The sequence below is a fragment of the Palaemon carinicauda genome, chromosome 20 (assembly GCF_036898095.1).
Source record: "Palaemon carinicauda isolate YSFRI2023 chromosome 20, ASM3689809v2, whole genome shotgun sequence".
Taxonomy (NCBI): domain Eukaryota; kingdom Metazoa; phylum Arthropoda; class Malacostraca; order Decapoda; family Palaemonidae; genus Palaemon; species Palaemon carinicauda.
In genome coordinates, this window is record NC_090744.1 from 92,122,554 (window position 1) to 92,150,244 (window position 27,691).

Genomic DNA, 27,691 nt, shown 5'->3' on the forward strand with positions numbered 1-27,691 from the left:
TTTATGGTATATATAGTGTAAAGTTTTTGATGCTGGTGATTCTAGTTTAAAGTGTTAAGTTTTGATGAGTTTAAAGTTTTTTTTGGATGGTTTGGTTTGATTTATTATAGTTTGTAAGAAATATATAGTTTTAAGGTCATGTTTTTGTTTTGTTTTTGTCCTTTTGTCCAAGAGTCCCGCTGCTGATAACGTAAGGGGAAAGGTTGTATTGAGGAGACATTGGTCTGTTTAGAGTGATTCTTTCAAATTTATCTAAACTAGCCATTAATAACTCAAGAAAGAGACAAACATAACTGATATCATAGGTACCAATGGGCTAATGTTTTTATGAACATAAAATCTACAGTACAGACTACCAGTAGAACTAGGAAATTTAGTAAAAGAATATATATATATATATATATATATATATATATATATATATATATATATATATATATACATACATATATATATATATATATATATATATATATATATATATATATATATATGTATATATATATATATATATTACTTTTACATAAATGATTGTGCTATTTATTTGAACATGCTGATAACTTCACTGTTGTTGATTGTGATATCCTTTTCAACTCCTAGCAACAAAAGATCAGATAACCTCTACTCACTGGACAGGCTGCGTAGCTTTGCCTTCACCATCTTGAGTTTGGAGAAGGTCCTTTGCACTGTTGCAGTTGTGACGGGTAGAGTGGCATAAATTGTTAAGAGTTCAAGCATAAGTGGCTATATCCCCTGGACATTGTTTTCTTTCATCCGGTTGAGTATTTTACCTGCAGTGTTCTGTGGCTGGCAAGGAAATGAGGAATAGAAGATCTTCAATTCCAACCGTAGCCTGTCTACTTCTTCTAATTCATAAAACTGGCATAATTTTTGCAATGACTTGAATGCCTCTTCATTCACAGGTTCTTTCTAGTTACCTTGGACTGTCATACAATGAAAGGCCTTTAGGATACCCCATGTTGTGTTGTGTCCACCTTCAAATCTTCTTTGTAGTTCTTGTCATATTGTATCTAAAAACACATAAAATACTCTCACACGGTAGTACTTATCCAAGGATTGATATTTCTGGTCCTCAGTAGCAGATGTAGCACTATACTTGTATCTTTCAGGCATTTTTCTTCTCCTGCCTTGTCCAGGAATCCCAGAGGGGCGGTCGATGGCCATGCATCCAGCTCTTTCTTTAACATTTATAAAAATCTCCTGAAACTTCTCATCATTTATCTCAAACTTTGTAGAACTCCATCCACAATTCTGTAGGAGGCAGCCAAATCAAAGTCTTTCTGTTGTAGGGCATTAGAGGCATAGGCAGTTTCTTGAAAAACTGGGTTGGCAATCTCAAGACAAACAAGAAATTCAAAGTTAATACTTTGCAGCAATATTGAGCCATCCCCTGCTGATGCACTAGGAGGATGTTTTTGCACTATCTCTTCCAAAAACTGCTTCAGAGCTGGGATGACCCTCCTCATGGTTCTAAGAGCCGAGTGTCTGCAAGCCCATCTTGTGTCTGATAGCTTCTTAAGTTCAAGTGGACGGTCTTCTGGATACATTGCTTTTTGGATCTACATGCGGTTTTGAAGAGTTAGCAATAAAAGCATATAGTTTCTCCACCAACCTGAAAAAAGGTTACAAACTAAATACTTGATTTTGCACTTTCGACTAATACTAGAGTTAGGCTGTGAGCATGGCAGTGTACATAGACTGCCTTTGGGTTCTGTCTTTGGAGTCTGGCCTGTAATCCATTGCATATTCCATTCATATTTGCTGCCCCATCATATCCTTGTCCACGCATATCGTCTATGCTCAGGTTATTTCTATTAAGCATAGAGATCACTTCTTTCTCCAGTGCTTCACCAGTTGTTGATTGCACACTGAATACATGTATGAAACGGTCTTTTATTTTGAAGTCATGTACATATCTCAAAACAAAAGAGACCTGTTCTGTACGTGATACATCATTTGTTTCATCTATGAGGATGGAAAAGATCTTGCTCTTGTGAAGGTCTTCTAATATCACTCTTCTAACTGAAATGGCCAAAGCCTTGATCAAGATGGCATTGTATAACACAGGCAACTCGTGGAGAGACATCGCTGGAGTCAGCAAACGCAAATTCCATGAGTTGGCGAAACAGGAGCTCGACCGTCTGATAACAGAGGTCACTAGTAACTCCAACCAGTGTGATGGCAAAATATTCGCAGACATATTGAAACAATATGATCCAATAAACTGGAACAAATCTGCGGAAAACATCAGCAAAATAATAGAAGAAATTCCAAAGAAGATCCAAGTGATAAAGAGACTTATAAAGAAAGTCTACATCAATCAACTTATTCCATCATAGAACAATAAGAAGTCCAATATGGTGAATATGCTGATTGATGCATTGGGAAAAAGAATGCCAAAATGGTGTAATACATGTAAGATATGGTATTCCATTAATAATCCTCAACAACTGATTAGAAAATGTGATGCCTGCCATGTTCCAACACACCCTACATGTGCTGAAATACAGCAAAAAATAAAAAATAGAGACACAAAGGTATTCTGCTCAACATGCTTAGTCTGGATAGAAAATATAATTAAGTCGAGACTAAATCTGCAAATAGTTGAAGATAAAGAATAAGAAGAAGAAAAAGAAGAAGAAGAAGAAGGAGAAGAGAAAAATGAACAGGATATGTGTAAGAATGTAGAGGAAATCATTGATATAACTTATGATGCCATCCAACAACATACTTATGAAGAAATAAATTATCAGATGGAAAAAAATAATAGACCCAAGAGACTCTACCCAGACCTACGTACTTTTAGGGAAGAGCAAGAACAAGAAAAAAAAGAAAAGAAAGATATAGTCTGCAATATGCTGAAAAGAGGGAATTGCATATTTGGGGAAAGATGCTACTACAAGCATCCAAAGATATGCCATAATTATGAAATATATGGTAAATGTGTGTATTTAGACGGATATGGAGACGAATGCAGAGATCTCCATCCAAAAATATGCAAAAACCTAAAGGAAGGAAAAGGATGCAGTTTCAACAAAAAATGTCGATATATGCATCCTGCAACTATGAATGAGAGTAAGAAAACTCAGCAAACTGAAAAGAAAAATGAAAGCAAAAATGAAACAAAAAAAGAAACAAAAAAGCAGGCCGCGTATATACCGCGCTATGCACCAAAAACCCCAAGATATGAGTTCTTTCAACCCAAATCTGCATATATAGAGCCCAACTACAAAGAATGCATCTATAATGCCAGGGGTTGGTGCAGATATGGGGATAATTGCAGGTATACATACAAAAATAAATATGAAGGCGAAAGAACAAATATAATAGAAAAGTTGGATTCTTTAATGGCAGAATTCCGGGAAATGAAGAAAAGAACATCCTATCAGAACAGGAAGGAAGCATGGGAAAATCCATATTATTACCAATATTAAATAATGGGGATGAAACACAAACCATAATAGTGATGAATGCACAGGGTTTAGTCACGAGTAACTCTAAAAGGAAAATAAAGTTCTCAGAAGATCTAACCCAAATTGAAAAAATAGATATATTGAATATAAGTGAAACATAGTATTCCCAAGAGACTGGCAGTGATGACCAGATAAAGGGTTTCCAAACTTATAGATCTGACAGAACAAATAGGAATCAATGGGGAACCGCAATATATGGAAGAGACATAAATCAAGGAAAAGTCTGTGAAAAATATAGCAACACAGAATGTGAATTGATTGCGGTAGAATTTGAATATGAAAAACTAATGAATATTGTAGTTTACAGACCCTCAAATACTAAGGAGTTTGACATAATAATATAAAAAATAGATGATATATGTTGAAACCATAAAGACTGGAATATACTCCGATCCGGAGATTTTAACTTTCCTTTCGTGGATTGGAAAGAACGGATAGAAGAAAGTGGTTGTATGTATACATATAAAAAAGAGAGTAATAGTAGCGCAAAAGATAAGAGGCAATTTGAAAAGCTTCAAGATATGCTATTAGAACATAATATGCAACAAATAAACCACATTCCAACAAGAAAGGAAAATGTCCTAGATCTAGTATTTGTGAATGAGGTGAATTATGTTAAAGAAATAATAGTGTATAACACGGGAATTTCAGACTATAATGTCATAGAATTAATAGTCCATTCCAAAGCAAGTGATTACAGACTTAATCAAAGCACAAAACATTGGGAAGGATATGGAAAATATAATTTTTATAGTGAGAATATAAAATGGTCAGAAATAAATGAAGAACTGAATAAAGAATGGAAAAATGTGTTTGTAAGTGATAATATACAGGTAAATACGGACATACTGTACAAAATACTGGAGAAAATTGTTGAAAAATATGTACCGAAGAAAAACAATAAACAAAAGACATGCATACCAAGAGAAAGAAGGATCTTATTTCAGAAAATTAGAAAGTGGAAGAAAAATCTTACAAAAGAAAAAAATGTGTGGAAAATGATGGAAATAAAATGTAAGATAGAAAATGCAGAACAAAAAATTATACAGTCAAAAGAAAATTAAAAAAAGGGACTTAGAAGAAAGGACACTTCAAAATATAAAAAAAAAAAACCCCAAAGTACTTTACTCCTATGCAAAAAAGATGAATAAAGGGAGATTAGAAATAGGCCCTCTAAGAATTGAAGGACGGCTAATGAATGAAAAAAAGGAAGTATGCAACATATTAGCAGAAAAATATAAGAGTGAGTTCACGCCAAGAATTGCGAATGAGAATAATGAAACAGAAATGAGAGAAGAAAATGTTGAATATCTAACGGATATATATATTAATGAAGCAGATATTGTCAAGGCTATAAACGAAATTAAAAATGGATCAGTAGCCGGACCAGATGGAGTTCCAGCGATTTTGTTAAAAAAAACTGCAAACACTATCGCGAAGCCGCTTGCAATACTGCTAAGACAAAGTGTAGATATGAGCGAGTGTCACAAGTACTATTCACTAATTAATAAATTTAAACACAAGCTATGCAATAGCACTTGAAGGTTCTTTTAGTCTTTTAAATGATGTAGACGAAGTGGTGATAAACAAGTATAAGAGTTTTTTTTAAAGTTTTAATTATAACATTAGCAAAAAGAATACATAACATTTAATTGATAATAAAAGTGAATAATATGGAATAGTCACGTGGTTATAATAAATGACAAACAAATATCAAAGAACGGTGATCATTTCATCGATAATAATGTACGTAACAAATATAAATGATTGCTATCTGATTTTACATTATATATATAAGCAATAGGTATCTTATTTAACAATAACCAAATACAGTGAAAAGATAAAGAGTACACTCGCGACTACTGCCGTGCGGTCGGTCACTTATCCCTTGTGCATAAGGCCACAACCCTCAAACATGCTTTCGTGTCTTCGACAGGCCAATAAACACGCTCTCTCTCTCGATCATAGCGACCAGTGCACATTTTACGATTACCGTAACATTTACCATTAACACCAAGCACCAATACTTCGGTGACGGTAAACAACCAACACTGACGAAGACCACTTTCAAGTAGGGCTGATATATAAAATCCTAGGTGGCAGGGATCTCGACCTCTTCCGCACAACAGCACCACGAATGCACTCCCGAGTTATTTCTGGTGATCCCCATTTCACCTCTGAAGAGAGAGAAACAGTAACTAAACAACTGTCCAAAACAAAATATCACAACCAATCTTCATGGTAACAAGACTTCGTTGGTAATAACAGTTGGGTCTTTAACTCGGCTTAACTCTGAAATCCCTATATACATGCAAACATTACTTACTATGATTTTAAATATAGTAATAACCTAAATAACAAACAAATATATATATGTACACGGTGACAATACCTCCCCCCTTAAAAAAAGAAAATAACAATATTCTGTACTTGCAACTTATATATCAGTTTCACATCTGCTCAAATAATCAGCTCCAACATTCTCTGAGCCTTTTATAACTCTTATATTGAAGTGATATGGTTGTAGACTCAATGACCATCGCATTAATCTTGGATTTAATTCTCGAGCAGTTTAAAGATAAGCCAAGGGCTTGTGATCAGTCTCCAGAACGAAGAATCTTCCATACAAATAGACTACGAACTTCTGTATCCCCCAGACTATGGCTAGGCACTCCTTCTCCACGGCAGCATACTTAGTTTCCCTCGGTAGCAATTTTCTACTTTCATAGGCAATCGGACGCTTCACTCCATCCACTTCTTGCAGAAGTATGGCACCCAATCCAGCGTTCGAAGCATCTGTACGTAATACGAATTCAGCCTGCAAATCTGGAAGTAAAAGAATAGGCTTGGCAGCAATTTTGTTCTTAAGAGAAACAAACGCTCGGTCATGCATTTCATTCCACAAAAGGTTATTAGGCTGATTTCTCTTGGTAAGATCTGTAAGACAGGAAGCGATGGTAGAGTAATTTGGAATGAATTTGCGATAATAACCGCATAATCCCAAAAATGAATGCAATTCCTTCTTGGTCCTCGGATGTTTTGCACCAACAATTTTCTCCACTTTGTCTTTAATAGGCCACATTTTATTACCGCCTACAAAGTGTCCCAAATATTCAATTGAATACATGCCAAAGAAACATTTAGTAGGTTTAGCAGTTAGTCCAGATTTTTTTAGTCTACTCAAAACTTCTTCCAAAAGATACAAATGCTTTTCCCAAGTTTTTGAATGAATTATCAAATCACCTAGAAAAAAACTCACACCCTCTAAACCTGCAAATAAACTTCTCATCATCTTATTGAAAGTGGCTGGGGCATTCACAAGCCCAAATGGAAGCCCTTTAAACTGGTACAGTCCTAAATCTGTTTGAAATGCAGTATACTGTTTACTATCCTCATCCAAAGGAATTTGCCAATATCCGCGGGATAAATCCATCTTAGAGAAATATATACTTCCAGTTAGGCTGGCAAATATCTGCTCAGGGTCACACATAGGCTCACTATCAAAAATAGTTAAGGAGTTCAATCTTCTAAAATCTAGACAAATTCGCTTTGAGTTATCAGGTTTCGAAACCACTACCATAGGGGCTGAATATGGAGAACTTGAAGGCTTAATAATATCCAAAACTTTCATAGATTCTATTTCTGAATTCACATCTCTGCGTAAAGCATAGGGAATTTTGTAGGGTTTTACTTTAACAATTTCTTCTCTTACCAACCTGATTTGGTGTTTGATCACGTGAGTGCGCCCGGGAATGTCCGACATTACCTCTCTGTAGCGGCTAAGGAGAGCTTCCAGATTCTGCTTTTGATTTTCCTGCAATTCCTTATTCAGATTGGCTTGTTCCCAAGTAGGTGAAGGTCCAGTATCAGGCACTAGTAGGGGTGAGAAATCCTCCTGTGGATCCTCCTCGACTACTGCAATTGTACCTCCACTTTCTCGAACTTCTACAGAAGTTTTATTCCTAGGAATGTAAGCTTTAAGCAAGTTAGCATGATAAAGTTTCCTTTTCCCATTTATTTGAATTTCATAATCCATCTTCCCCCTCACACCAACAACAGGAAAAGGACCCTTCCACTGAAGTAACAATTTATTATTAGCCCTGGGTAATAGTAAAAGAACTTCACTGCCAATTTTAAATGTTCTATTTTTAGCCTTTTTATCATAAAAGAATTTATATTTACCTTGCGACTTCCTCAATTCCTCTTGGGCCAACTTACAAGTTTCTTCTAATTTTTCTCGAAGGTTGAATACATAATCGTAAGTAGTTCTTACCTCTTCCTCATTTCTCTCCTTATCCCACAAATCTCTCAGAATAGCTAAAGGGCCACGCACCGTTCGCCCGTATAATAATTCAAAAGGGGAAAACCCCATGCTTGCTTGTGGAGATTCTCGGTATGCAAAGAGAACTGCCGGCAGGTATCTATCCCAAGTAGTAGGTTGTTCAGCACACATCTTTTTAATCATAGATTTCAACGTTCCGTTGAACTTTTCAACTAGCCCATTCGCCATCGCATGATAAGGGGTTGTAGGAAGATGCTTGATTGATAAAAGACCTCTAACTTCGTCCATCATCTGCGATGTAAATTGACTGCCTCTATCAGTCACCATTTCTTCAGGAATCCCAACTCTGGAAAAGAAACTTAACAAGGCATCAGCTACACGCTCAGTTTCGATAGATGGTAAGGCTAATGCTTCAGGGTATCTGGTTGCATAATCAACCATGGTCAGGATATATTTGTTACCAGAACTACTTCTTAGCAAAATAGGTCCTATCAAGTCAACAGCAACACGTTTAAAAGGAGTGTCAATGAGCGGTACCTCTCCCAAAGGTACCTTTCCAACTTTTCCTTTAGGATAAGTTTTCTGACAAATGTCACACGACTGACAGAATCTCTTCACTGCTGCCCCAATACCTGGCCAGTAAAATTCCTGCCTTATTCTACCTAAGGTCTTCTCAGCACCCAAATGACCTCCAAGTATTCCTTCATGTGCCATGCTCATCACACCCTCTCGAAGCTTAAATGGTAGTACTAGTTGCTTGTGTTCAATACCTCTGTCTGAATATATTCTGAACAATAATCCTCTCTCCAAAACTGCCTTACCTTTTCCATCTCTAGTAATAGCTTTACCAGTTCTTGCATCATCTCGCAGAGATCTTAAGCTTGGATCCTCTTCTTGCTCTTTCCGGATTTCCTTTGAATCCATGTCCCATGAAATCTTAGAGTCTGACGTTTTCAGCTTTTGGAATGCAGATTTAGATGTCTTTGCCCCAGCTCTCGTTAATACAGCGCCGGATGTGGGTTCCTCCAACCTTGTTGCTCCAGGAATGTTTCCTATAATGAGATCATAAAGAGGGTCCTCCATGCACAGCAAGGGTAGTACCCGTGAAAAAATGGTGATTGAATATATATTTTAGCCAAAGGATAAGTTTCTACAAGATTCTTGTTCATATATCGAATCCTACTGTACTTACCAGTAAAACATTCAACAGGCACCAAGTCTTTTTTAGCTACGAAAGTTGTACAACCAGTGTCCCTCAAAACTATCACTGGGTTTCCGTATAAAATACCCTCCTTGACAGGCATATCAGAAGCAACACTTGCCCACTCAGTATGATCATTTTTAAACACTTCATTATTTATATCCGCAACAGGATCCTTAAAATTACCTTTACGGCCCTTTTTGGTCCAACAAACAACTTCTCCTGCTGCAGCATGACCACTTTTCTTGGATCCTTTTGCATGTTCTAGACAACTAGAAACCTTATGACCTACTTGTCCACATTTAAAACACTTAATAGAGGGAGGACATCTAATGGGTTTAGCCATCTGCTCAGGAAGAGCTTCCCCGGATAAGTCAACTCGGTCACCACGTACTGTAGAAAAATATTTAGAATTATGAAATAAACCTCCATGAGCTTGAACATAACTTTCTGCTAAATCAATCATTTTGTTAAACGATAATGGTAATCGCTCTCTCAGATGTACCTGCAACTGCCTGCCACAACTCTGCAAAAATTGCTCCATAAGAAATAAATCAGTTAAGCCTTCACAAGTCATTTCACACTTCGACATTTCAATCCACCTCTTCAAGAGATGTCTTAATCTAGACACAAACTGTTGAACTAGTTCATTCTTCTGAGGTTTAACTGACCGAAACTTTACTCTGAAACCTTCCTCAGTACAATCAAATCTTTTCATAAGTGATTCAGAAACCTTATTATAATCCAGAGCATCCTCAGGTGAAAGTCTAACGTAAACTTCCAAAGCTGCACCCTTTAAATGTGAACTTAGAATTATAGCCCAATCCTCTTTAGGCCACTTAGCTGCACTGGCAAGAACTTCAAACCTCCTAAGATATGCATCAATATCATCTTTGTTTTCATCAAAATCAGGAATAGAAGGACCTTTAACTTTTACTCTTACCTGGTTACCTTCAGTGTCGGAGCCTCCGGTATTAACTGGCGAGTCCTTTATTTCTTTTTGCAGTTTCAATTTCTCAATCTCCCGTTTTTGTAAACATTCTTGCATATTATACAAAATAATCTCATGAGCTCTATCTCTCTCACTTTTTTCACGTTCATATTCACGCTCCTTTTCTTTCTCTATGCGTTCCCTTTCTCTTTCCTCACGAGCAGCTTCTAGTTTTTCACGTTCTAATTCTCGTTCCTTATTTCTAATATCCCTTAAAGCACTTTGTTCATCAATTACAAATCTTCTAAGATCTTCGCCTTCATAACCAAGCTCTTTTCCGAGAGCTGTTAATTCCGCGATAGAAGACATACTTACAGACTGATTTTAAGATTACTCAACTTTAACACAATTTATCTTTTAAACCACTGTCTACATCCTGTCACGGTCGCCAGATGTCACAAGTACTATTCACTAATTAATAAATTTAAACACAAGCTATGCAATAGCACTTGAAGGTTCTTTTAGTCTTTTAAATGATGTAGACGAAGTGGTGATAAACAAGTATAAGAGTTTTTTTTAAAGTTTTAATTATAATATTAGCAAAAAGAATACATAACATTTAATTGATAATAAAAGTGAATAATATGGAATAGTCACGTGGTTATAATAAATGACAAACAAATATCAAAGAACGGTGATCATTTCATCGATAATAATGTACGTAACAAATATAAATGATTGCTATCTGATTTTACATTATATATATAAGCAATAGGTATCTTATTTAACAATAACCAAATACAGTGAAAAGATAAAGAGTACACTCGCGACTACTGCCGTGCGGTTGGTCACTTATCCCTTGTGCATAAGGCCACAACCCTCAAACATGCTTTCGTGTCTTCGACAGGCCAATAAACACGCTCTCTCTCTCGATCATAGCGACCAGTGCACATTTTACGATTACCGTAACATTTACCATTAACACCAAGCACCAATACTTCGGTGACGGTAAACAACCAACACTGACGAAGACCACTTTCAAGTAGGGCTGATATATAAAATCCTAGGTGGCAGGGATCTCGACCTCTTCCGCACAACAGCACCACGAATGCACTCCCGAGTTATTTCTGGTGATCCCCATTTCACCTCTGAAGAGAGAGAAACAGTAACTAAACAACTGTCCAAAACAAAATATCACAACCAATCTTCATGGTAACAAGACTTCGTTGGTAATAACAGTTGGGTCTTTAACTCGGCTTAACTCTGAAATCCCTATATACATACAAACATTACTTACTATGATTTTAAATATAGTAATAACCTAAATAATAAACAAATATATATATGTACACGGTGACAGCGAGATATATGTTAAACATAAATTAGCTTATATAACCCCTATCTTCAAAAGTGGATCAAGACTAGAGGCAAGCAATTATAGACCTGTTAGTCTAACATCACATATTATGAAAGTGTATGAGAGGGTAATAAAAAAGAAAATAATGGATCATTTGGTTAAAAATAATTTGTTTAATATAGGTCAACACGGTTTTGTGCCCGGAAAAAGTACACAAACCCAACTGATAGCATACTATGAAAACATATACAAAAATATGATAAGTGAAAAAGACAGATGTGATCTATCTAGATTTTGCAAAAGCCTTTGACAAGGTAGACCACAATATATTAGAGAAAAAAATGAGAAAGCATAATATTGTGGGAAAGAGAGGAAAATGGGTAAAAGAATTCCTGCAAAACAGAAAACAGATAGTGGTTGCAAATGACGAGAAATCGGATGAACCTCAGGTAATATCTGGCGTGCCACAAGGTACAGTTCTAGCTGCACTGCTGTTTGTTATTATGATCTCAGACATAGACTGTGATGTTGAAAACTCTGTAGTGAGAAGTTTCGCCGATGACACAAGAATAAGTAGAGAAATTACTTGTGATGAAGATAGGAACTCACTACAAAGAGATCTAAACAAAATATATGAATGGGCGGAGATAAATAGGATGGTATTTAACTACGATAAATTCGAATCAATGAATTATGGAAACAAAGAAGGAATGGTATATGCATACAATGGACCTAATGACGAGACAATCACAAACAAGGAAGCAATTAAAGACCTTGGTGTAATGTTAAATAGGAATATGTTATGCAACGACCAAATAGCAACACTGTTGGCTAAATGTAAAGCAAAAATGGGAATGTTATTCAGACACTTTAAAACAAGAAAAGCTGAACACATGATTATGCTTTACAAAACTTATGTACGTAGTACACTCGAGTACTGCAATGTGATATGGTACCCACACTACCAAAAGGATATTGCACAAATAGAGAGTGTACATAAGTCCTATACTGCTAGAATAGAAGAAGTTAAGGACCTTGACTACTGGGAAAGACTTCAAATTTTAAAACTACACAGTCTATAAAGGAGAAGAGAACGCTACATGATAATACAAGCATGAAAGCAAATAGAAGGAATTACTGAAAACATCATGGAGCTAAAAATATCAGAAAGAGCAAGCCGAAGTAGATTAATAGTGCCAAAAAATATACCAGAAAAACTAAGGAAGGCGCACAGGACATTAATCCACTACGCACCAGCATCGATAATGCAGCGACTATTTAATGTGCTGCCAGCTCATCTAAGAAACATATCAGGAGAGAGCGTAGATGTGTTTAAGAATAAGCTCGATAAATACCTAAGATGCATCACAGACCATCCAAGACTGGAATATGCAAAATACACCGGAAGATGCATTAGCAACTCTCTGGTGGATATACGAGGGGCCTTACACTGATGGACCGGGGGGAACCCAAACAAAAAATAAGGTATGGCAGGTCATTCTGAGTCCTATTTGAAAGCAATGACACTTGGGGTCTTTTCAATATTTCTTGTTTTTCTTTAATTACATCAAGGTGCAATTTAATTACACTGTCATACTTGCTAAACATTTATACAAGTTCAAGAAGATTTCCTCGATTTTCACTGATAGAACTTTCTTGGTCTCCCCTAAATGGCAAACCTTATCACAGATAGGCAGTATAGATGGCGGGCTTATAATACATCCCTCTCAAAAGGGCACTTTTAATACAGTAGCAAAAGGGGCAGGTGCTTGGGCACCCCTAGCACCCCCTCCCTTCCCCCCTCTGCACGTCCCTGTTTAAACCTGATGTTGTGTGATGCTGCCCAGACCATGTGCATTGCTTCTAGTATGATGAACTACAAGTTTCTAGATGAATTAGGGGGAAATATATAGGAGGCCTAGCATTGCAAGACAGACAGAGAGATCTAGCTGTTATTACGAACCCCATTGTTCTGCCAACCCTCTCATAAGCACCTGTCCCGATAAAGTCTCGTCTCAAACGTGAATAGTGTTTTTTTCTCAAACATGTACAGTGTTTGTGAAACATTGATATATTTTTGTATATGATTGGATGTAAAGTTAAGTGAGTATTATAAGTAATCTTATATTGAAGATTATTTGTAACTGGCCCTGTATATTAGGTTATAGTGCAGTGCATTAACATTTTTGCTTAACCGTTCTATAACCTTGTGTGAACCAAAAGACGTAAGAGTAACTTTTATTTATATGCAAGTGTCATTATTGTTTAATCACTAGTGTCAAATGGTAATTTTTTTCATTAATTGTCAAAATTAAATATTTTTTAAATTAATTTCTAGTGAAAAAAGTGACTGTATTGTCTTTTAAGTGTTTTGTTATGAATTTAAGGTCTAGTTTAGATTTAAATTTTGAGTGATTTATTTTTGGTGTTAATTTTGAATTTTTTTTATAGGATATAGAAATACCTTACCCACACATAAACATTTACACATGCTCAAATACACACACATACACACACACACGCACACACACACATATATATATGTATATGTATATATATATATATATATATATATATATATATATATATATATATACATACATACATACATATAGATATATTTGTATATATATACATATATATACATATATATATACTATATATTTATATATATATATATATATATATATATATATATACATATTCATAGGATAGTATGGCTCTTTTCCAGGAACCAAATATATGATATTATATATATCACGACTGGCAAGTTAATCAACCTCTCGAATTCTAAACTTACTTGTTTGCTTTTACATTAAGTCGGTTGCACTTGAAAATAATAATACACGAACTCTGAGACAGTTAAATAACTCCCAGACAGCAATATACAAATCACTGAATATCCAAAAGTCTCATAAGAACACTCAAAACTAAACTGAGTAATTAATATTATGAATAGCCTTACTACGGTTCATTAACAGGATACGAGCGAATACTATTCTAAACAATGGTGATTGGAATAATACACTCTTTACAAAAGTAAATATATTCTATATAAATTACAACGCTTTAAAAGAATTTACATAAAACAAATAAATCACACGAAATATTAGGTCTGAACAAAACTTGGGTTAAGACAAAAATGTTACGATCTGAAAATTATATAAACACTTGACTTGAGATGTTACATCTGAATAAACCTTAGAGTAAGGCAAAAGAAATGCTGCAATGGAAATTATACAATAAGCTTGAAATTAAATCTGAATAATAGAATATTCAAATTTGACACCTAATGAAAAAAGATAACCAGATCACGATACAAAATCTTTTCTCCTTATTACAGGGCCATTTACCATAAACTTTACATAATGCCAACACTCGCTACAACACCATTAACTCGAAATCACCTGCACGATTTACAACAACGTTTTAACTCACTACACAGGATATATGCGAGGGCAAAAAATCCCTTTGGAGAGGACACACTATAGGTACTGAGCTGCGTGAGTGAGTGAGAAAGAGGGAAAGATGGCTGTCTTAAGGCATGGAATCTCTATCTCTCTATCTAACCCTGGTGTCGCCTTTATAAGAGACTTAGCTACTTCCAGAATGTTCCAGGACTGAAGTCTGGAAAAGTGAGACATCCAAATAGAAGCTCCGAATAAGATCCTAGAGGTAATGAGCTCTTTGAAAGGAAAATCCACTAAAGTCACGCGTTTGTATAGATTTCAGAGGCAATATGCTATAAAAAAAAGTTAGTAAGTGATCTACTTGATTTTATGTTAAGATACAAAGTTTAATTCGTCAGAACTCGGAGGCTGAATCTACTGTAGACTGTGGAGTTGTAATTTAAATTTAGACTTAAATTATTGATTCTAGGAAAGTGTTAAATAATTAGTGAAAAAATACCAACGCAAAGAAAAGCGATTATGACATAATGTTAAATGAGTCTACAAGTGAATCAAAATACAAGAAAGAAAGAGAATTGGGTACAAACATACTTAACCAGATCTATGTTTAAAGATATTTATTTTGAATGGCTCAGAAAAGAAGGTGGAGAAGCGCAATAAACGAATTTCAACAGAGTCCATAAAAATCAGCAACAGAAAGAAAGGACAATTGTCTCTTATGCCACGATATGAAAAATCCACTGATTAATTCGAGTCGGGATTAAGGCATCAGATAGTGATCACAACTTTACATTACGAAAACAAAAACAAAAAATTTTCTTGAACATTTTTGTGAGTTTTTTTTTTCCCCTTTAGATCTTAAGTAAGCCTTGATAATCCCTGATCTCCAATGAATAACTAAATCACTATTTAAATAGAAAGAAACAAAATTGCGTTCTTTTTCGCTAATGAGAGAGAGAGAGAGAGAGAGAGAGAGAGAGAGAGAGAGAGAGAGAGAGAGAAAGAGAGAGAGAGAGAGAGAGAGAGAGAGAGAGAGAGAGAGAGAGAGAGAGATAAGCGATTAGAAGGAATCCAATAAATAGATCCAAAAGCTAATTTGCTAATTAAGGAAATTTTCTTTCTTTGAAATGAATTCAATAATGTAGGGAATTCTATTTGATTTTCTTTTTCACAAGAAATTTATTATAAATTTATACGTAATGTGTTTTCTAATAGTTGTCATAACGATTACGATGGATAACATTTCGTCTGTTCATTTCAAGACTCTTGGAAATAGACCGTTCTGATCTTCACAATTTAGTTTCGACATTCCGTAGTTGATTCAATCCTTTTATTATTTAAAGAGGAGGAATATTATTAACTAAGATATATCGTCCTTCAAATGCTTCGAAGGTTGTCTTTATCAATAGTTTCTCTTGACGTGATATTATCACTTAGAGATCACCATGATAAAAAGAGATGATGGATTATGTAAATTAGTGTCTTCGTCAATCAATTCCCATCGGGAGATTGACGAAGGGTTGAAGAAAGTTCCCACTCTATTCCGGAAGACTCGAATGCTCTCAGACGGAGTTCGAGCTATATATTAGATTTCGAATTAACCCCTCGACAGTTCGAAATCAGTTTTCCTGGTTCAACTCAGCGAATTCTACATTCAATTTCGAGACAATAAGTCTTTCTCCACTACAGAGATTTTCTAGGATGAGAGAACTTCCTAAATGAATAAATTAAATTTACGAAATTTTCCATCCATAAGGAAGTATCATTGATTAAATAATTATGAAAGCTTTTTTATAAAGTATGATTAGCTATAAAATGTAGATTACCAAAAATGATTAAATGTGGAATGATATTCATTTCAAGTTTTAATTGTGAAAGACATTTCTGATAAGACTCATCTATACCTGTTTGCGACTAAGAAATTAATAAATAATCGTGTCAGTATAGGTATTTATGTAACAACATCTCTCTCTCTCTCTCCTCTCTCTCTCTCTCTCTCTCTCTCTCTCTCTCTCTCTACAAACTTCCTTCTTTATATCATTCTATTATCCACCGTCAAACACACTTTGATTAACATCTTCACGCTGTTGATTTTCATCATCTTTTTCTTCTTCTTGATTTTGCCTGAGAGATTCCAGCTTCCCCTTCCTCGACCCAACAGTTTAGATTAATGTCAGTTAAAGCGATTACTTTTCCTCTTTGCATAACCCTAATTAAAATCGCTGGCTATTATTCCGGTTCTTAAATCTAATGCTTTTAATCTCAACGCATCGATGAAATTCAAATGAAAAGAAATATCTGTAAATAATTCTTTGTCTTTGTCTATGGAAGTATATATGTCTGTTTTTAAAACCTTTAGCTGTGTTGCATATATAGTTATTTTTTTATATATAAAATGTATGCTCAGATTTTAGCAAGTTAATGTTGAAGTCTTCATCCCGCTCTCACCCATAAAAATCCTATTCTAAAAAATTATCTCAAATAAGCTAAAAATTTACATGTATTGAAAGCTGAAAATATATAGGTAAAAATAGCATAGTTCTTTTTTTTAATTACGGAAGCAAAGTATCGACTTTCATTTTCTTTCTTATTACTCCCAATTATGAAGAAATTCGATTTTTGTTAAAAAGCAAAAGAGACATCGGGGAGTAGAGATGAAAAGGCGAGCATTTCTAAACGAACACAAAGCAATAATTTATAAATTTCGTTTTATAAAGTTCTTTTATAGAACATTTAATCTTATACTTCTGAAAGTCATTTTTCAGTGAGGCGGGGTGGTTGGTTACAGGGGTGAGGGGGAATGGCTTCCGAGATGCCCCCCCCCCCTCCCCCCCTTTCCCCAGTGCATACAGCAATTCCGTGGATTCTGTTATGAGGATTCTTTTTCGAAAGACGAGAAATGAATGAGAAGATAAAGTTAGAATTAGAAAGATTATTTTGTTTGTCTCTTTATATTTCAAACATTTTAGTTCTAGATCTTTTCAATTCAATAGTTTAACAAAAGTAAAATAAAGTTGCTTTAATTTACTTGAAACTTATATAATTTGACGAGGGAAAAATTCGAATAAGATACCATTATTCATCCGAAGATATTGAGAATACTTAATTTGAAATAGATATGATTTTTCTTCTGTAAAAAAAAAAAAATTCAATTCTCGAATAAAAAGGTTCGGTGACTGTCTAATGTCAGTGTATGAAATTCTGTCTTCCTCTACTTTCCTCGATTTTTACAATTTAAAACTTAACATAATGGAAGAAATAAGATACATCTAAATTGATGTGTGGGGGAAATCAAGTAGAATTAAGATCTATTTGGTTAAATTGAAGTATTATGATGTGATAACAGGTTGAATTAACCAGAACTGAATTTATGAAACAGGAGAATATCAGAAGAATAAACTCTATTTAAATTCAAAGAATTTTGATGATAAGACATAAGTTGAAATTGATGTAATGAGAGAAATAGATTATACCAGATTAGTTAGGATGTATGAATTGAACAAGTTGACATGGCTCTCTCTTCATATTTTTTTTTCCAATTGGAGTTGTAGCTTAGCTAATAATAATAATAATAATAATAATAATAATAATAATAATAATAATAATAATAATAATAATAATAATAATAATAATAATAAACTTGTGTAATTGTGGAATTCAAAAATATCGGAATTAATGTTGCGTACATGTGAAATTTATCTGCACTAATAATTTGCGTGAAATGAAACGGATCCAACTTGATGTAAAGGGTGAGATTAACCGAGGGTGAAATTGATTGCATCCTAATTTATACTTGTGAAACAAAACATATCTATGCTGATATAATCGCTGAAATGAAATAGATGTAAATTGGTTTTGACAGGTGATGTAAACTCATTAGAATCGTTAGAATTGGGTACATTATATTGATGTGAATAATGTTGTAAGTTGAATAAAACATTTCTACATTTGGACGAGGGAATGGATAGAATAAATCAAAAGGAATACAACGGAAAAATTATGCAAATAACAATTGCCACAATGGGTAAATAAGAAAGAATTAAAAAGGCGTTTATTATATCCTAATTTATGACGATTTTTACAAAATGTTCGTCTTTTATATTTGTACCGCAAAAAAATATGTTGTTAAACATTAATAAATCGATTAGTAGATAAATAAATCCAGGGACTTGACTTTGCATACGTAAAATGTGTATATATAAACTATTTACAATTAGATTTTTCTTATCTAAACATAAAACTCTTATGGTAAGTAATCAAAGAGGTTTGGTATCTAGTGAAGGGTGTTGACAATGAAGCGACATTTGAGCTTTAAATATTCCGCTTTATTTTAGTTCATTGGCGAGTCTGTATAGATAGAGTTCTTTTCTGAAAAAAGGTTCGGTTTCCAACTCAATGTCGAAGTAATGAAACGTAGTTGAGAGTGACAGCAGATCCCTGAATAATTCTAAAGCCATTACCGGTTAAAACGATGTAGCGGTTTTTTGAAGCTTCGTCGAGATCCATCAAATTCTGTCTCCAAACTTTGAATTCGAGTCTTAACCTTTTTGATGAATTGTTGATTCCAGAGGTGACGTAAGTGATGCTATTTCATCTCTGTTTAGATTCTTAGTCTTTTTAATATTCATTGTATATGAATGGTGAATAAAAATTACAGGTATGTAGAGAATTAATAAATAAATAGAACAGCCTCTAACTGAATAAATTATATTCAAGACAATAAATAAAAGTAGACAATTCCTGTTTATTAAAATAAAGAAAAGAAAACGAATGAACCAGATGATAAGCCATGAAAGGGAGGGAAATGAAATTTCAAGGAAGCCAACACTCCAGCCATTTTGAGTCGATTCATTTCCTTTGGAACTGAAAATAATTGAAACATGCATTGCAACAATCATCTTTATCAAATGTGACTTTTATAAAAATCATAAATTCTGTTGTAACCTATGTCCGACTGTTAGAGTGAGAAGGCTACACTTTATCACCCTTTTATCTAGAAAAGGCCATCAACCGACGAAGCAGCAGTTGTGACAAAAGCAATAAGTGGAAGAAAACAAAGTCCATATTTCTCATAGGAAGGAATCGTCTTTGTCTCTTGACTGTCTTTCATATGTTGGATTTAATTTGCTAAAGACTAATGCATATGTATATATATATATATATATATATATATATATATATATATATATATATATAAATATATATGTATATCTATATATATATATATACATATATATACATATATATATATATATATATATATAGATATACATATATATTTATATATATATACATATATATATATATATATATATATATATATATATATATATATATATATATATATATATATACAGTATATATATATATATATATATATATATATATATAGAAAGATAGATAGATAGATATATAGATCGATAGATAGATACAAAGATAAATAGATGTATATCCTCTCGGAGTTAAGGTTAATTATAACTCTTTCAAATATGTTCGTAATTAAGCAATTAAATCGTTGGAACTCCGGAAGTTCCAACTTGTATAACACAGGAAACTTATTTCTAAGGGAAATCACCGGGTAAACCGGCTGAGCAGATTAATAATAGTCTCGTGTTATAGTTTACATATATGACTTATCTATTTAATGTTGTTACTGATATCGATATATTATATAGTTTTATATTATTCTTTTGTTTAGTCTACTTTTTAAGCTGCTTTACCTGTTGGAGCCCTTGAGCATGTAGCATTCTGCTTTTACAATTAGGGCTGTAGCGTGGCTAGTCATTATCATCCTCTCCTCCTATGCCAAGTGACGCAAATGGCCTCAATTAGATTTCACCAATCATCTCTATCTTGAGCTTTTAATTCAATACCTCTCCATTCATCATCTCCTACTTCGTGCTTCATAGTCCTCAGCCATGTAGGCCTGGGTCTTCCAACTCTTCTAGTGCCTTGTGGAGCCCAGCTGAATGTTTGGTGAACTAATCTCTCTTGAGGAATGCGAAGAGCTTACCCAAACCATCTCCATCTACCCCTCATCATGATCTCATCCGCATATGGCACTCTATTAATCTCTCTTATAGTTTCATTTCTAATCCTGTCTTGCCATTTAACTCCTAATATCCTTCTTAGGGCTTTATTCTCAAATCTACTAAATCTATTGGAGATTGTTCCATTGTCATACCATGACTCATGTCCATAGAGTAACACCGATCTCATCAAGCTGATATATAGTCTAACTTTTATATGTAATTTCAGGTGATTTGATTTCCAAATTTTACTTAACCTAGCCATTGTCTGATTTTTTTTCAATCTTTCACTAAACTCTAATTCTAAAGACCTTATATTGGAGATCATAGTTCCTAAATGCTTAAATGATTCTACCTCATTAATACTTTCCCCTTCCAAAGTTATTTCATCTTCCATTGCATACTCCGTTCTCATCATCTTTGTCTTTCTTCTATTTATCTTGAGCCCAACCTCTTGTGATATTTCATGCATTCTGGTAAGCATGAATTGCAAATCCCGTGGGGTTTTGCTAACAAGGACAGCATCATCAGCATACTCTAGGTCTGTTAAATTCCTATCACCAATCCAGTCAAATGCTCCCCCACCCTTTCTGACTGTTATATGCATTACAAAATCAATGAGGAAGATGAACAACATAGGTGACTACAGTTTCATCTTGGATTACTTCATTGTTCACTGGAAATTCATTTGATAAGACTCCATTAACATTAACTCTGCACTTGCTATGCTCATGGACCGACTTAATCAAATTTACATATTTAAGAGGAATTCCATAATAACGCAGGACTCTCCACAAAATTAGCCGGTGCACACTATCAAAGGCTTTTTCATAGTCCACAAATGCTTGGCTAGTAATAATAATAATTTTCATCATCTTTCTTTTAATCCTCCCTTTGCCCTTTATGACTTTAGTCCGGGAAAATAAAACAAGAGCATTATTCAATGCAACAGAAAATGGGAATCCCACATATAGAAAACGTTTTCCAGAAAACAATAGCGTCTCCTTTTTTTAGTGAAGTCTGATTTCGGATTATAATATTGCACAGTTCCCAAGTTGCTATGAATTTATAAGAACAAAGACTGACTGGCATTTAATGGAAAGATTCAGTTACAAAAGTCTTCGGACGTTTGTTCGTGAGGTCAGGCTCTTTATCTATAACGTCATTACTTTATTTTTTGTCCATTAACTCATCATCCACAGGATCACAGATGCATGAAGCACAGCTACAGCTACTATTTATCAGGGACGTACAGAGATTTTTTTCAGGGCAGGTGTTCAAGCAAACAAAAAGGGCAAAAATATAGAAATCAATATTCTTCCAAATTTATTTAAACTAGCCATTATTAATTCATGAAAGAGATAAACATGACTGATGTCATAGGTACCAGTGGGCTAATGTTTTGTATGAACATAGAATCTACAGTACTGACTACCAGTAGAACTAGGAAACTTAACAAATAAACAAAATTATATAGTATATTACTTTTACATAAATGACTGCAAGAAAATTAATCAGTATGATCAATACTCTTGGCTTATAACCAGACCTTGTCATTTTATATTTATAAGAGAACCCTTCTGTGTGCCATTTCTTTGTTTATGCTGATAACTTCACTGCTGTTAATTGCGATATCCTTTTCAACTGCTACCAACAAAAGATCAGATAACCTCTCATCACTGGACAATCTCCGTAGCTTTGTCTTCACCAACTTGAGTTTAGAGAAGGTCCTTTCCACTGTTGCAGTTGTGACGGATAGAGTGGCATAAATTATTTAAGAGTTCAAGCATAAGTGGCAATATCTCCTGGACATTATTTTCTTTCATCAGGTTGAGCATTGTAGCTGCAGTGCTCTGTGGTAGGCAAGGAAATAAGGAATAGAAGATCTTTAATTCTAACTGTAGCCTGTCTACTTCTTCTAACTCATAAAACTGGCATAATTTTTGCAATGACTTGAATGCCTCTTCATTCACAGGTCCTTTCCAGTTATCTTGGACTGTCATACAATAAAAGGCATTTAGGATACCCCGTGTTGTGTTGTCTCCATCTTTAAATACTCTCACACGGTAATACTCATCCAAGGATTGATATTGCTGGTCCTCAGTAGCAGATGTAACACTATACTTGTATCTTTCAGGCATTTTTCTTCTTCTGCCAGGAATTCTTCTGTCCAGGAATTCCACAGGGGAGGTCGATGGCCATGGATTCATCTCTCTCTTTAACATTTGTAAAAATCTCCTGAAACTTCTTATCATTTCTTATTCTCTCAAACTTTGTAGCACTCTATCCACAATTCTGTAGGAGGCAGCCAAATCAAAGTCTTTCTGTTGTAGGGCATTAGAGGCATAGGCAATTTATTGAAAAACTGGGGTGGCAATCTCAAGACAAACCAGAAATTCAAAGTTAATATTTTGCAGCAATATTGAGGCATCCCCTGCTGATGCATCAGGAAGATGTTTTTGCACTATCCCTTCTAAAATTTTCTTCAGAGCTGGGATGACCTTCCTCATGGTTCTAAGAGCTGACTCTCTGCAAGCCCATCTTATGTCTGATAGCTTCTTAAGTTCAAGTAGGCGGTCTTCTGGATACATTACTTTCTGGATTTCCATGAAAGCAGCATGCCTTTTTGAAGAGTTAGCAATAAAAGCATACAGTTTCTCCACCAAACTGAAAAAAGTTACAAAATGAGTACTTGATTTGGCACTTTCGACTAATACTAGATTTAGACTGTGTGCATGGCAGTGTACATAGATGGCCTCTGGGTTTTGTCTTTGGAGTCTGGAATATAATCCATTGTATATTTCACTCATATTTGCTGCCCCATCATATCCTTGTCCACGCATTTGTTCAGGTTATTTTTATTAATCAAAGAGACCACTTCTTTCTCCAGTGCTTGACCAGTTGTTGATTGCACAATGAATACATGTATGAAACGTTCTTTTATTTTGAAGTCACGTACATATCTCAAAACAAAAGAGACCGGTTCTGTATATGAGACATCAGTTGTTTAATCTATGAGGATGGAAAAGATCTTGCTCTTGTGAATTTCTTCTAATATCACTCTTCTAACTGAAATGGCCAAAGTCTTGATCAGGTCATTCTGAGTCCTATTTGAAAGCAATGACACTTGGGGTCTTTTCAGTATTTCTTGTTTTTCTTTAATTACATCAATGTGCAATTTAACTACACTGTCATACTTGCTAAACATTTCTACATGTTTAAGAAAATTTCCTTGATTTTTCACTGATAGAATTTTCTTGGTCGCCCCTAAATGGCAAACCTTGTCTTCCCAAGTATAGAGTGATGGATATCAACCTACATGAAATTTCTGTTTCGCTGCTTCTCTTTGTCTCTAGCAACTTGTACTTCCTGATTAGCTGTTTCTAAAGCAATATCTAATGCTTGACTTTGGAACCCCTTCCATCAAACCATAACATGTGAGATTCTGAACTAGCAGGCTCTTTTATTTTCTCTAAAGCTATCCAACGGCTTATGCCCTCTGATTTCCAAGCTACTCGGCCCCTGTACTTTTCCTCATTCAAAAACAGACGACAGCTGAAGCACAACATGGATTTTTTCTGAAATGAATACTCCAACCAAGAGTTCCTTTCATACCATTTCTTCTGAAAAGAGCGTCCCTCTACATTCTTGGGATATGAAATTGCTGGTTGACATGGGCCATAATTATTGCAGAGTTTGATGAAGGACTCACTAATACATATCTTATAATTAACAACATGAGCAGGGTCATTTGGATACTGTAATTCAGGTAGCATGGAAAATAGCTCTTCAACTTTGGGCACTTCTGCTCTTGCTTCAATCTGGGGTTCCTGTGGAGCAACTTGTTGCTCTAGGTTATCTAAACTGTCCGCTTCATTTGGCTCGTCGTCTGCTTCCATATCTTCAGCTTCTGACTCTTCACTCTCCTGAGTCTCCTCCCAGCTCTCCTCCTCCTCCTTCACTTGCTCTGATGTTGAAGCTGCCACTCTCGGCTTCATCCAAACATAAAGAGTTCTACTACCTTTGGCAGCATCTTGTCTGCCCTGCTCCTGCTCCTTTTTTCTTCTCTCCTTCCGTGGCATACTGAAGATCATTAATATAACAGAATTAGAAAATCAAGGTTCTAAGAAAAAAATCAGGATTACATTTATAATGTTGTGAAAATGACTTTTCTTCCAAAAGTTCTCTTTTAGGTCAAGTCCTAGTATAGTGATGACATGTTCCCTTAGCATCTCGCATGTCATCAGATCGATCCCAACCTGGGACCGTGAGTTTAAGCTTTTTACTGGAGAGGATACTGCCGTGGTTGGGCACCACAGTGGGACGTTGGGCTTGCCTGGCTGACGTTCTGGTGTGCATATCTTCGGAAGATGCTGAAAATGACCACATTTACGGTCACATATCTATGAAAACTAGTTTAAGGTTAACAATGAATTTCGCTTTGATAGTTATCTAATAAAGAAATTTTTCTATTTCATAATGCAGAAAACAGCATCATTTACATTTCTGATTTTAGGGGATATAACAATGCCACTCGTTTGGCTTCGGAGGTGTAAGAAACGTTATTTTTATGTTGTTAAATTACTTCACAATATATTTATTTTCTGTTAAAGAAAGGAGCAAATTGTTTCCCTAACATTCATCATATGTGAAATATGGGATTTCACGTAAAAAAATAATACCTTTTTGTTACTGATAGCCCTGAACATTTCATAAATTTTATTAAACTTATTTGCAATATATATATATATATATATATACATGTATATATATATGTATGTACATATACATATATATATATATATATATGTGTGTGTGTGTGTATATATATACATACATTTATTTATTTATCTACTTATACAGTATATATACATAATATATATAAATATATATATATATATATATATATGTGTGTGTGTGTGTGTGTGTTTTTTTTTTTTGTATGTGTATGTATTAAATGAGATATAATGAAGAAGATATATAGACAGATAGACAAATAGATATGATGATAAAAGTTATATATTATATAGCTCTGTCCAAAGCTATAGGGACGCATTTAATTTGTGTAACCTTTCGAGTTTGAAATAAACATTATATAAGATAAATCAGGCATCAAACTAAGGAATTATATTTTCCAAATAAAATCACTTATAAGTTAAAAAAAAATTTATTTATATATATACATATATATATATATATATATATTTATATATATTTATATATATATATATATATATATTTATACACACATACACATGTATGTATATATATATATAATATATATGCATATATATGCATGTCTATATGCATCCCACACACACACACACACATATATATATATATATATACATATATATATATATATATATGTATATATACAGTACATACATATATATATATATATATATGTATATATATATATATATATTTGTATATATACATATGTGTGTATGTGTGTATATGTATATATATATATATATATGTGTGTGTGTGTGTCTGTATGAAGATATATAAACATATATATATATATATATATATGTATATATATATATATATATATATATGTATAAATATATGCAGTACATGTTTATATATATACATATATTCAGTATAGATATATTTTTGAGCTCATCCTGATGAAAGTTCCTCATTGGCAGCTTCTACTTGGGATATTTCTGCGAGTGTTATACCAGAGAAATTTTACCTTAGTGGTATCAACGGAGTTCTAACCTCCGGAGCGAAAATCCCGAGGGATATCATGTCCATAACAGGGACGTGTTAATAACAAGCCATGGTATTATTATTATTATTATTATTATTACTATCCAAGCTACAACCCTAATTGGAAAAGCAAGATGCTATAAGCCCAGGGGCTCCAATAGGGAAAAATAGCCCAGTGAGGAAAGGAAATAAGGAAATAAATAACTGAAGAAAACAAATTAACAATAAATCATTCTAAAAAAAGTAATGTCAAAAGAGATATATCATATATAATCTATTAACAACGTCAACAACAAAAATGTCATATATAAACTATAAAAAGACTCATGTCCGTCTGGTCAACAAAAAAGCATTTGCTCCAACTTTGAACTTTTGAAGTTCTACTGATTCAACAACCCGATTAGGAAGATCATTCCACAACTTGGTAACAGCTGGAATAAAACTTCTAGAGTACTGCGTAGTATTGAGTCTTATGATGGAGAAGGCCTGGCTATTAGAATTAACTGCCTGCCTAGTATTACGAACAGGATAGAATTGTCCAGGGAGATCTGAATGTAAAGGATGGTCAGAGTTATGAAAAATCTTATGCAACATGCATAATGAACTAATTGATCGACGGTGCCAGAGATTAATATCTAGATCAGGAATAAGAAATTTAATAGACCGTAAGTTTCTGTCCAACAAATTAAGATGAGAATCAGCAGCTGAAGACCAGACCGGAGAACAATACTCAAAACAAGGTAGAATAAAAGAATTAAAACACTTCTTCAGAATAGATTGATCACCGAATATCTTAAAAGACTTTCTCAATAAGCCAATTTTTTGTGCAATTGAAGAAGACACAGACCTTATATGTTTCTCAAAAGTAAATTTGCTGTCAAGAATCACGCCTAAAATTTTGAAAGAGTCATACAAATTTAAAGAGTTAACCTTGTCTCGTAGGATAAGGGATAGGGTAGGATACGTTAGCGAGAGAGCCGTTACAACTCCCAATCTCAATTTGCTTTAACTAACACGTTTCCTGTTGATCCATTCCCTTTCGCAGTTGCCATCTTTGACGGTCACTTGGAGTTTTTCTGCCTCTTTTTCTTAGCTTTTTGAGTGATTTTCGATCTTCGATGATTCAGCTTCTTCCTCATCGACTAAGTTGAGTAACTCCCTTCTTTTGTGTTGGAGAATTTTGCGTCTCCACTCCGTTTATTTTTCGATTTGCATGCTTTTATTGATCTGTGGCTGGCATGCAGTTGGTGCCATTTTATCATGTTC

At 34.3% G+C, this 27,691-nt stretch overlaps 1 pseudogene; it reads right to left on the reverse strand.

Moving 5' to 3' along the window:
* Positions 1 to 770: 770 nt before the first annotated feature.
* Positions 771 to 24,786, reverse strand: LOC137659984 (uncharacterized; annotated as a pseudogene).
* Positions 24,787 to 27,691: the final 2,905 nt, after the last annotated feature.